The sequence below is a fragment of the Molossus molossus genome, unplaced genomic scaffold (assembly GCF_014108415.1).
Source record: "Molossus molossus isolate mMolMol1 unplaced genomic scaffold, mMolMol1.p scaffold_m16_p_11, whole genome shotgun sequence".
In the NCBI taxonomy this organism is placed as follows: domain Eukaryota; kingdom Metazoa; phylum Chordata; class Mammalia; order Chiroptera; family Molossidae; genus Molossus; species Molossus molossus.
The window spans coordinates 81,771,718-81,785,064 of record NW_023425346.1 but is presented as its reverse complement, the minus strand read 5'-3'; the positions used below and the strand labels follow the sequence as shown (position 1 = coordinate 81,785,064).

At 41.4% G+C, this 13,347-nt stretch overlaps 1 pseudogene; it reads left to right on the top strand.

Moving 5' to 3' along the window:
- Positions 1-1,279: 1,279 nt before the first annotated feature.
- Positions 1,280-3,241, top strand: LOC118625047 (annotated as a pseudogene).
- The last annotated feature ends 10,106 nt before the right edge of the window (positions 3,242-13,347 follow it).

The window sequence follows — 13,347 nt, the reverse complement described above, 5'->3', positions numbered from 1 at the left end:
CTAGCCTCTCACATACACCACTAGGCTTAGCATTCTGTGTACATCTGCTCCCTTTGCCCAGCTGTGGCAGCTGTAGGAATGGCTCCCACTGAGATCTACTTTCAAGAAAGAAACTGCTGACATTTGTTGGCTGTTGGTGCTTCAGAATCTGACTCAATATTCAAGCTGAGACTAGGGGCTACCTGGACATCCTCCAATGACTGAGCACAGAATTGGTTGAATACAAGCGCTCACCATTGTGCCTAGGCAGGGTTCTCCTCTGAGCAATTCTCTTGGACATGCACCACAGTCTGAGGCTCTTCCTATCCAATCCTTCTTCCTTCCCCTTCTCTTTAACAGATGTCAGCCCTTCATCATGGTCTGAAGGTTCTTTTGGCCTCCTCCTGCTTCCTCTCTCTTTTATCTTTCACAAGGACTACCCCCTGTAAATCTCTTCCACTTCCAACTCCATCTCAGCATCTGCTGCTCAGATGATCCAGCCAACACACCAACCAGACTCCAGGACAAATGAAAATAAGTGAGTATGATTGGCCTTGAGTCATAAGACTCTTTCTGGACTTTGTGGATAATTAGATGCAAAAATAAAACTGAACTTTGGAAGAACAGGGGTAATCTTGCATGGCCAGGCCCTTAACAGGTTCCAAAGATAGCCAGCAAACCGTAGAAAATCACACACTAGCTAAATGGCACATCATGCTAGTTGGCTTTCTCTCTCTCTCTCTCTCTTTTTTTTAAAGCATTTTCTATCTCCCTGCCTGTTTGCCCTGTCTCCTGTGTTCACAGTACTGTCAGGGTCCACGACCTTTTATGGAAGTGATAAACTTTGCTCTTTGTTTCTTGTGCTAAAGTATCTTCTATTTGGATCATCAGGGGAAGGAAGAGGAACAGGGAAGAAGCACGTGCTCTCAGGTGCCGGGAGGGCGGGTGGGAGGGTAAGGAGACTGAAAAGGAACCAGAGAGGGGCTTGGATTTCCTCCAGAAACCCCAGCAACTTGCCTGTCGCGCGAGGTGGGCATAGAACCAAGGTGTGGGAAGGGAATTCACTTGGGAATTAGCCCTTTGGATGCTTTCCCAGTTGGATAATATCTCATTCAGCGTCAGCCACCAACTAGTTTTCACAAAGAACACTTGTGGGGCGGCGAGGTTGGGTTGTCGCCCGCTGGCCGCGCGGGGCCCCATGCGGCAGCCACCAGGGTAGCTTCTTTTCAGTTACTTTTTTAAGACCAGAGGCGCAGGGTGCACATCATTGTCTCCAGTGCCGGGCCGGAGGAACGGTAGAATGGGTGCTGGTGGAGCTATGGGTGCTGGTGGAGCTCCGGGGGGCGATCGAGACTCACGACTGCACCGGATTCGCTGGAAACCTCCTGGGAGACCTCGTTACACCAGGGGGATCCCTGTGCTGGTCCAGGGCACCACATCTTGGATGGGGAAGCATCCACCCGGCGTCCTGCCAAACACACTTCTGGGGAGCAGGGCTGTGATGAGCGTAGCTGCGACACGGGCACCCGGTACTTGGGGACAGCACTCATCAAAAACAAGATTCTTTTTGAAACTGCCCCAAGGCCATTATCATCAAGGTACCCAAGAAAGTGTGAAAGAACAAGGGATTTTCCCTAGAGAGCGTCCAACTCCTCGGACTTGTGCTCACTGCCAACTCGAGGGTGGTGGGCTGTTCCCTGGGACCACAGGGGTTCAAGGTCCTGTTTTAAATATGGGTCACCCACTGGGCAGGGTCTCGGATTCCTTCCTTATGGTAACTGGTTCTCTTGGTGGAAATCTGGCCCCATTTCCAAGGAACCCTTCTTCTTTGCCAACTTCATCAGGCTCATTGGCTTCAAATCCAGCACCTTTCCCTGCTGGTGCTCGGGACCCAGGCACGGCTTCTTTTCCAAGAGGAATGAATCCTACTGGCGCAGGTGTGGTTTCTTTCTCAAGACCAGGTGGCCTCTTGGGCCCAGGGCCACAGCTATCTCTAAACCCTAGAGCAGGGGCTCTTCCAGGCCCAGGCCTCTGTCTAATCCAAGGTTAAGGGGTCTTCCAGGGCCAGGTCCTAAGCCCTCCTCAAGGGCAGGTGGTCTCCAGCAAACAAATCCTCACTCCAGAAGTGGCGGCCCCCTTGGTCCTGGATCTGGACCCAACCTGAGAACAGGTGTCCTGTTGACTTCTGGGAATGGTCCTCCCAATACTAGGCCTGTTGGTCTGGGCCATGGACCAAGTTCCAATATGAGATCAGGGTTTGTAAGCCCCAAGGTCAGGTTGCCTGGGCCTAGGCCCTAATCTGGACACCAGAGCAGGTGGCCTCTTGGGCACAGGATCTGGTCTTAATCTAAGAAAGGCTGGACCTCATAGCATAGATCTTGCCCCCATTCTAGGAGCAGCAGGTCTTTTAGGAGCAAATTTAGCTTCTTTCTCATGGGCTTCTGTAAACATTGCCACAAGCCCATCTTCCATGGCAAGGATACCTGACGTCATAGGCCCAAACTCGGGTCCTGGCTCTTAGGGGATTATCCTTCCAGGGCCAAATCCATCTCCCATGTCAAGAGCTCTTGGTCCCATAGGCCCCAATTCAGCTCATTTTTCAAGGCCAGCTGACCCCATGGGGGTAAATGCCAATCCCTTTCCAAAGGGGACAGGTGTAGGGGCACTGAACCCAGCTGCCTTCTCTCAGTCCTTTGGCACATTGGCTTCAAACCCAGCTATCTTCCATAGGTCTGGCCTCTAGGCCTCAAATCCAGCAATTTTCCCAAGAGTCTCTGGGTGACTAGGACCCAACCCAGCTACCTTCCCAAGGTCTACTGGCCCTTAGGCCTGGTAAGGTTACCTTCCCCAGGTCAGCTCCTGGGCCTTTGGGCTCTTCTCCAGCAGACCCTGGGGTATCAGCCCAGCTCCTTTTGCAAGGCCAACTGGGACTCTAGGTCTAAACCCAGCTTCCTGTCTTAAGAAACATGCTCCTATAGGCAAGACTTTGGCCCCATTTCTTAAAATGGGTACTCTGCCTGGCATAAACCCAACTTCTTTCCCCAGATCAGGGGGTCCAATGGCTGCAATGTACCCCAAATGGAATGTTATTCCCTTAAATAGCATTTTCTCTCCAGGACTACCTTGGCTTTTAGGCATCGTGGTTCTGGGAAGAGGCTGTGTTTTAGGTAAAAGTCTAGACAGGGAGCTACAATCTGAAGTATATAGCTGGGGCTCAAGTTCAAATGCCATGTTTTTCAAACTCTGCTTCTTTCTTGATTGAAGGTGAAATGTTATTTGTGGGACATGGACTACGGCAGGGGTGAACTATCCTAGCCTTGAGAGAAAGGATCTCCAGCCTTCCAGAAGCCTTCTGTGTATGTTTTTTTCCCCCCACAGCTTTCTCCCTCTTGTTTCTTACTAGTTTCTTGAATTGTTCTTGTGGACTTTTCCTTGGGGATACATCGACCTGCAGGCCCCAACTCATATGTAGCCCTCGTTCACCCCTGGAGAATCAACTCACTGCTCTCTGGAAATGTTGCATTGGTGAACGGACCATGCTTCAGCAGCTCTGACCTGGGCAGCTTGGACCTGGTCATCCTCTACGCCATACCTTTCCCTGGGAACTTGACACGGAATAGGAAGGCGGGCGACTGCTTTAAAGCCTCACCAAATAAAGTTTCCACTTGACTGACTGGTCCTGCAGTTTCCTTCTCTGGGACTTAGAGGAGGCCAGAATCAAGGCTCCACTGTTCATCACCCTCCTCTCCACCGGTACTCTCGGTCAGAGAGCCTCAAAATTAAACGTATGTGGGTGGGGTAGGGAGAAATCACTGTGCTTTGTTTAACCTGATGTAAAAGAAGGATTGGTGTTTTTTCTGTGTTGTATCTTTCTTACTTTAATAAATGGGATTAGAGGGCTTAAAAAAAAAGCTTCTGATTCATCACCCTGGAAAACTTGATAAAGAGGATTATCATTTTGGGTTCTGCTTCTATCCATCTCTCAAAGATATTTAAGGGGAAGGCAAAAGATAGGGAAACAACTTTAGTGTCTGTCGGCAGGTGAACGGATAAGGAAGATATATATATATATATTATTCAGCCACAACAAAGAAGGAAATTCTGCCACTTGTGACAACATGGATGGGCCTTGGACCTTGAGGGCATTATGCTAAATGAAAGTCAGAGAGATAAAGACCAATACTACTATATGAGAAACACCAATCAGAAAGAATATATGTGCCCCCATGTTCATAGCAGCACTATTTACAATAGCTAAGATCTGGAAACAGCCCAAGTGTCCATCAGTAGACAAATGGATAAAAAAGCGGTGGTACATATACACAATGGAGTACTATGCAGCTGTAAGAAAGAAAGATCTCTTATCCTTTGAGACAACATGGAGGGACCTGGAGAGTATTATCCTAAGTGAAACAAGCCAAGCAGAAAAAGACAAATACCACATGATCTCACTTATTTGTGGAATATAATGAATATAACAGCCTGAGGAATAGGGTAGACCCAGAGATGTGGAAGTAGGGGTACAGACTGACCACCCTCAGAAGAGGGGGTGCCGGGGGGAGGGAGGGAAGAGATTAACCACAGAACATATATGCACGTACACCTAACCAGTGAACACAGACAACAAAGCCGGGGATGGGATGAGGGGATGGGGAGGAGGGTGTCAATGAAGAAAAAAAGAAGAAACATCTTTTTTTTTTTTATCCTCACCTGAGGACATTTTTCTATTTTTTGTTCAGGTAGAGTGGGAGGGGGAGAGAGGAAGAGAGAGAGAAACATCGATGTGAAAGGGACACATCGAGTGGCTGCCACCTGCACGACCAACCAGGGCCGGGGACAAACTGCAACCGAGGTACATGCCCTTAGCGGGAACCGAACCCGGGTCTCTCCGGACCGCAGGCCGACGCTCTAACCGCTGAGCCAAACTGGCCAGGGCGAAGAAACATCTTTAACAAAAATAAATTAATAAAAATATTTTTAAAATAACTACTATATGATCTTACTTATATGTGGAATCTATAAAAGCCAAACTTAAAGAAACAAAGAGTAGACAGATGATTACCAGGGGATGTGGGTTGGGAGAAACTAGGGAGATGTTAGTCAAAAGATATAAACTTCCTGTTAAAAAACAAATAAGTTCTTGGGATCTAATGTACACCATGGCGATTATAGTCATTAATACTGTATTTTATATTCTAAAATTGCTATGAGAGTAGATCTTGAATGTTTTCACCATTAAAAAAAATGGTAATTACGTGACATGATGGAGGTGCCATGGTGCTAATCATTTTACAACATGCACATGTATCAAATCAACATGCTGTTCACCATAAACTTACACACTATTATATGTCAATTACATCTGGATAAAACGAACAAATATATAAAGGAAAGGCAACACCATTAGAACAGGCTTCCCTCTCTGGATGTTGCCCCAGGTTCATTGCCCTACACCCTCGCATCTCTACTATATTTAGCAAGATTGTTACAGATTATTACATTCATTGTCAGAACTTTGGTGCAATATCAGATGGGCCGAGTGCAGAGCATGGTGTTAGAAATTAGAAGTCTTGAATTCTAGTTCTGGTTCCACCATTTACCAGTCCAATGTGATTTGGGGCAAACCTCACCTGCCTTTCTTCAAACACAATTATACCTGTCTGGCCTCCCACTCAGACTTGTGGAGCATATTAAATGAAATAATGTACATGGAATCCCTCTGGAGATTGTAAAAAACATTAAAAATCTATGGTGTAATTATCATTGACACTAATAACAAGGATCTATAACTAGATTATAGTTCTCCACAGGATTATTCCAATGCGATAACCACATTATACAGAAGAGAAAAACCACATTCCCTAAACAGAAAAATGCAGAACTACATTCTCTTTTACCATGAAATTTTTTAATGTAAAGTTCATGACAGGGTTTACCTAAAGGTGTGGCAGGGGGCGGAGGGTTCTCAGCTTTATATGTATTAGAGAAACAGATTTTTGAAATGTAGTATCTGTTGAAAATGCACTATATTTTAGCTACTAAAATCAACTGTATATAATCTATATAATCTTAACTTTCTGTTTATAAAATAACATTTTCCAGCACAATCAACTTCTTATATAAAAACTCCCTAATTCAAAATAATCCCTATATTCCTGTTTCTGTGGATTTCTCTAGATCTCTAAAATAATTTCTATAAAAGGATAGATGGGAAACTCCTTACTTTCATAAATTGAGATTAATTTTATACACAGAAAAGTTGTTACTAAAATTATTATGGGGTTTAATAAACCAAGTGCATTTAAGAAGTTCAGTTCTACCATGAAATTTCATAAGACTCCTACTTGTTATTTCTATGCATGGGAACAATATCATCGGTGAAGGGTAGATGTTCCTTACTCTAACCTTTTCTGTCCTCTTTCTTTTGTTAACATTTCCATAATTCCCTAGATGGATGCCATGTTACTCTGATGGAAAAATCTTTTAAAATGTAAACAACATTTTAATGCACAAACAACCTTTAGGTAGTAGGATCTATTGTTGGCCTGAATTATAGAAAAGGAAACTGAGCCACAGAGATCTTCATTGATCATACTGAAACCTGAAATCAAAATTCAAAATGTGGGCTGGGCACCAGCAGCATCAGCATTACCCAGACACCATCAGAAAGCCGGAATCTCAGACCACCCCAGACTCCCCATTTTAACAAGACCCCCAGGGGAGTCACATTTTGTTATCTTTGTACTATTTATTTGTTTATTGTAGGTCCTGTTTGCTTTAATTTTTTTTTTTTTTTTTTGGTAGTGCCCCTAGTGGGAACCGAACCCGGGATTCTCTGGTCCGCAGGCCAATGCCCCAACCACTGAGCCAAACCAACCAGGGCTAAATTTTTTTTTCAATCATAGTTTATAAATATTATTCTGTGTTAGTTTCAGGTGTACATCTGTATTTGCTTTTATTAGCATTTCCTTAATACCCTAGAGGAAAAACTTTGTTTTTATTATCACATTGATTCCCAGTCCCTAGAACAGAGCCTGATACATAGTTGGTATTTGGTAAATATATGGCAAATGAGTGAATTCTATATTCATAACTGTGCAATGTAATAGTAACATTGAAAACTTTCTACAAACCACCCATCCATTATCAAAAACGTTCCCTGATTCTTTTAGCAGCAAGTTACAGAAGTCCTTTCAGGCGAAGCACTTAGTCTTTCTGAGCCTTCTGTTTCTTCATCTATTAAACAAGGATGAAAATACTTCTCTTATGGGGTTACTATGAGGATTAAATTAAATCAAAGAGCACATGTAAATTGCATAGCACATCCCAGTGGCCCCGACTTTTGAGATATCTGTCCAAATGTTACTGCTAAGGGGCTCAGACTTGCAATGGCGCTTGGACAGTCATCAGCAAGCTTGCCAAGCTGTGAAGGAAAGGGATGTGCACTAAGAAGCTCAAGTTCGTGAACGAGATGAAGAAACACTACAGAAGAACTCGAATGTTCTAATAGAATGTTCTTTAGGTACTTGTTTATATAATACCTCATTTCAACTTCCTATTGACCCTGAAGGGTAGTTACTTTTATCCATTTTGCCATGAAGAAATTGAAATTCAGGTGGGCAGTGGGATTTGCCCACCTAAGGGTAGGGATTTTAACAAGACCTGTCTTTACCAATATCCATCCTCCTTCCCAATAGTTTAAGGTTGCAGACTAAGATAGTTAATTTATGTTATTTCCAAGAACCCCCAAAGCTTTCTTCTTTCTGAAGTTGTAGTTTTATTCTTAAAAGGGAAAACTGATTATTACTCGATGTGGTCTAGATTTATTCTAGGAGATTCAGCAGCAAATTGAAATTTTCTTTTTGATCACTAGTTTCACCAATATTTTACAAATTGCTTTTGAAATATATGAATGTTTTATAGTTCTAGCTCTAACTTCTTCCATTTCTTATGAAGCTAAAATATTCCAAATGTAATCACTTTCCACAGGCATTTTGCAATTGTAGCAAAAGGTAATATAAAGTACCAAAAAGTTGGTACATAATGATGCTAAAGTGGATTGAAGATTTGTATATTATGTTATTTCTAAGAAACTGATGAGCAGATCAAGTACAATTATATGGTGCAAGGAGTACAGTCTCTCTGCCTTCTTTGGGGAGCACATGTGATTGAACCCCTTCACCGAAGAATAAGTACACATGATCACCAGCACTGCTGTTAAACTCGGGTGTTACTTCTAAGTCTTTAAAACCAAGTACCCAAGTCAGAAAGAAAACTGCAGTTGGCTTTTGAACATTGTTCATGAGTTTTCCATCGCAATAAGGGTGCTGCTAATAATTTATATTCACCTTGTTTTACATTTGGCATCTTCACATCATCCACACTTTTCGCTGTACTCAGTAGTTGTGCGGAATCTGTTCATGTTGAAATAGCACAGTTCACTTAGTCAGTCGTGTGCAATGTAACATTAGGTGGGGAAACCTGGCTGGGATACATGGATTTTTTTTTTTACTCCTCACCCGAGGACATTTTTTGCATTTATCTTCAGATAGAGCGGGAGGGAGAGAGGGAGGAAGAGAGAGAGAAACATCCCTATGAGAGAGACACATCGAGTGGTTGCCACCCACACGACCCCAAGAGGGGCAGAGGACGAACTGCAACCGAGGTACGTGCCCTTAGCGGGAACCGAACCCGGGTATCTCTGGACCGGGGACCGACGCTCTAACCACTGAGAAAAACTGGCCAGGGTGATACATGGATTTTTAATAATAAAATAAATATGGTCTGTTGGTTATTTAAAATATACATGGACTTTAATACTAACTAAATGTGTTATCATTAAAAATGTGTTGTTATCAGTCTAAGGTTAGTCACCAGTCACTTTTGATTAATGTATAAATATTTGAGGGGTGTATCTCCTTAGAGCTTGCCAAAGTATAATTAATAAGAGGTCCTTTATGGCATATTGAACTCATTTGTAAATCACAAGACTTCTGTAAAGTCTCCTAATTTATCTACCTGCAACCACCCCTTATTCCCTGCAATCTGTTCTCCACCCTGCTCCCAGAGAAAGCTTTCCAAATCCCACTATGCTCATCTTTCTTTTTTTAAAAAATTAATTAATTAATTTTTTGGTTACAGATGTTTCTCCTTTTTTACCCCATTGGCACCCCCCTCCCCACTCACCCCCGCCCCGTCCCCGGCTTAGTTGTCCAAGTCCATTGGTCATGCATACATGCATATAAGTTCTGTGGTTTATATCTTCCCACCCTCCCACCCCCCTTCTGAGGGATGTCAGTCTGTGCCCTACTTCCATGTTTCTGGGTCTACCGTATTCCTCAGACTGTTATGTTCATTATATTCCATATGTAAGTGAGATCATGTGGTATTTGTCTTTTTCTGCTTGTCTTATTTCACTTAGGATAATACTTTTCAGGTCCTCCATGTCGTCTCAAAGGATAAGAGATCTTTCTTTCTTACACCTGCATAGTACTCCATTGTGCATATGTACCACAGCTTTTTTATCCATTCGTCTACTGATGGACACTTGGGCTGCTTCCAGAACTTAGCTATTGTAAATAGTGCTGCTATGAACGTGGGGGTACATATATTCTTCCGATTGGTGTTTCGGGCTTCTTAGGGTATATTCCTAGAAGCGGGATCACTGGGTCAAATGGAAGTTCAATTTTTAATTTTTTGAGGTAACAACATATTGTTTTCCATAGTGGCTGCACCAGTCTGCATTCCCACCAGCAGTGCACTGGAGTCCCATTTCTCCACACCCTCGCCAACACTTGTTGTTTGATGATTTGTTGATGGCGGCCATTCTGACAGGTGTGAGGTGATACCTCATTGTTGTTTTAATTTGCATCTCTCTGATGATTAGTGATGTTGAGCATTTCTTCATATGTCTCTTGGCCATTTGTATGTCCTGTTTGGAGAGGTGTCTATTCAGCTCCTCTGCCCATTTTTTAATTGGGTTCTTTGTCTTCCTTTTGTTGAGTTGTATGACCACTCTATATATATTGGAAATTAACCCCTTATCTGATATATCATTGGCAATGATGCTCTCCCATACAGTGGGTTGCCTTTCCATTTTGATGATTCTTTCTTTTGCTGTGCAGAAGCTTTTGAGTTTGATGTAGTCCCATGTGTTCATTTTTTCCTTTGTTTCTGTTGCCTTAGGTGATGTATCAGTGAAAATTCTGCTGCATATGATGTCTGAAATTTTGTTGCCTACATGTTCTTCTAGAATTTTTATGGATTCACGGGTCAAATTTAAGTCTTTTATCCATTTTGAGTTTATTTTTGTGTATGGTGTAAGTTGATGGTCTAGTTTCATTTTTTTTGCATGTAGCTGTCCAATTTTCCCAACACCATTTATTAAAGAGGCTGTCTTTACTCCACTGTATGCTTTTGCCACCTTTGTCAAATAATAATTGAGCATATTGCCTTGGGTCCATTTCTGGGTTTCCAGTTCTGTTCCACTGGTCTATATGCCTGTTCTTGTGCCAGTACCAGGCTCTTTTGATTACAGTCACTTTGTAGTATAACCTGATATCTGGTATTGTGATCCCACCTACTTTGTCCTTCTTTTTCAAAACTGCTGTGGCTATTCGGGGACTTTTTTGTTTCCACATGAACTTTTGAAGTATTTGTTCTAGTTCTGTGAAATATGTCGTTGGTATTTTGATGGGGATTGCATTGAATCTATAGATTGCTTTGGGTAGTATGGACATTTTAATGATGTTAATTCTTCCAATCCATGAACAAGGTATGTGCTTCCACTTTTTTATATCTTTATCTATTTCTTTTTTCAATGTCCTGGAGTTTTGTGCAAATAGGTTCTTTACTTCTTTGGTTAAGTTTATTCCTAGGTATCTTAATTTTTTTGCCGCAATGGTAAATGGGATTGTTTTTTCAGTTTCTCTTTCTATGAGTTCATCGTTGGTGTATAAGAATGCCATCGATTTCTTGACATTAATTTTGTATCCTGCTACTTTTCCAAATTTATTTATTAGGTTTAGTAGATATTTGATGGAGTCTTTAGGGTTTTCTATGTATAATATCATGGCATCTGCAAATGATGACAGTTTCACTTCCTCCTTTCCAATTTGGATCCCTTTTATTTTTTCCTCATGTCTGATTGCTGTGGCTAAGACTTCCAGTACTATGTTAAATAAGAGTGGTGAAAGTGGACATCCCTGTCTTGTTCCTGTTCTTAAGGGAAATGTTTTTAGTTTCTGCCCATTGAGTATGATGTTAGCTGTAGGTCTTTCATATATGGCCTTTATTATGTTGAGATATGATCCCTCTATTCCCACATTGCTGAGCGTTTTTATCAGAAATGGATGCTGGATTTTGTCAAATGCTTTTTCAGTATCTATTGATATGATCATGTGGTTTTTATTCTTCATTTTGTTTATGTGGTGTATCACATTTATTGATTTATGAATATTGTACCAGTCTTGCATCCTGGAATGAATCCCACTTGGTCATGGTGAATAATTTTTTTTGATGTATTGCTGGATCCGATTTGCTAGTATTTTGTTCAGGATTTTGGCGTCTATGTTCATCAGGGATATTGGTCTGTAGTTTTCTTTCTTTGTAGTGTCTTTTTCTGGTTTTGGAATTAGAATTCTGCTGGCCTCCTAGAACGTGTTTGGAAGTCTTCCTTCTTCTTGAATTTTTTGAAATAGTTTGTGGAGAATGGGTGTTAATTCTTTTTTGAATGTTCGGTAAAACTCCCCTGTGAAGTCCTCCGGGCTTTTGTTTTCTGGGAGAGTCTTGATTACCTCTTCAATTTCCTTAGTTGTTATTGGTCTGATCAAGTTTTCTATCTCTTCCGGGTCCAGTTTTGGGAGACTGTGTGTTTCTAGAAATTTGTCCATATCGCTTAGATTGTCGAATTTGTTGCCATATAGTTGTTCATAGTAGGTGTTAACGATCTTTTGTATTTCTGTGGTGTCAGTTGTTACTTCTCCTCTTTCATTTCTGATTTTGTGTATTTGGGTACTCTCTCTTTGTTTCTTGGTGAGTCTAGCTAAGGGTCCATCGATCTTGTTAATCTTTTAGAAAAACCAGCTCTTTGTTTCATTGATCCTTTGAATTGTTTTTTTGGTCTCTATATCATTTATTTCTGCTCTGATCATTATTATTTCCTTCCTTCTACTTGCCCTGGGGTTTTCTTTCTGTTTGCTTTCTAATTCTTTAAGTTGTGAGGTTAGACAGTCAATTAGAAAATTTTCTTGTTTCTTGAGGTAGGTGTGTAGTGCTATGAACTTCCTTCTCAGAACTGCTTTTGCTGCATCCCATAGATTTTGTGTTGTTGTGTGTTCATTTTCATTGGTTTCCAGGAAGTTTTTAATTTCTTCCTTGATCTCCTCGGTAACCCATTCATTGTTTAATAACATGCTATTTAGCCTCCATGTGTTGAAATGTCTTTGCATGTTCTTGTTGCAATTGATTTCTAGTTTCATGCCATTGTGATCTGAGAAGATGCTTGATATGATTTCAATCTTCTTGAACTTGTAGAGATTTAGTTTGTGTCCTATCATGTGGTCTATCTTTGAGAATGTCCCATGTGCACTTGAGAAGAATGTGTATTCTGTAGTTTCGGGGTGTAATTCTCTGTAGATATCTATTAAATCCATTTGGTCTAGTGCTTCATTTAGAGACTGTTTCCTTGCTAATTTTTTGTCTAGAGGATCTATCCAGTGGTGACAACGGGGTGTTGAAGTCCCCTGCTATGATTGTATTGCTGTCAATTTTTACTTTGAAGTCCTCCAGAAGATTTTTAATATATTTTGGTGCTCCTATATTGGGTGCATATATGTTTATCAAGGTTATATCTTCCTGTTGGATCGATCCTTTCAATATTATATAGTGGCCTTCTTTGTCTCTAGTTATGGCCTTCATTTTGAAATCTGTTTTATCAGATATGAGAATTGCTACCCCAGCTTTTTTTTGCTTTCCATTTGCTTGGAAAATTTTTTTCCATCTCTTCACTTTCAACCTATGTGAGTCTTTTGTTGCGAGGTGGGTCTCTTGTAAACAACATATCGATGAGTCATGCTTTGTTATCCTATCAGCTACTCTGTGTCTTTTTACGGGAGCATTCAATCCATTTACATTTAAGGTGATTATTGATATGTACTTATTTATTGCCATTTTTGTTTAGTATGGTTCTATTTTTCTTCCCATGTCTCCTGCTAATTACAGCAGTCCCTTTAACATTTCTTGCAGTGCTGGTTTGGTGCTAATGTATTCCCTTAGCCTTTTTTTTGTCTGGGAAGCTCTTTATTTGACCTTCTATTTTGAATGATAGCCTTGCTGGGTAGAGTAGTCTTGGATTCAGATCTTTGTTTT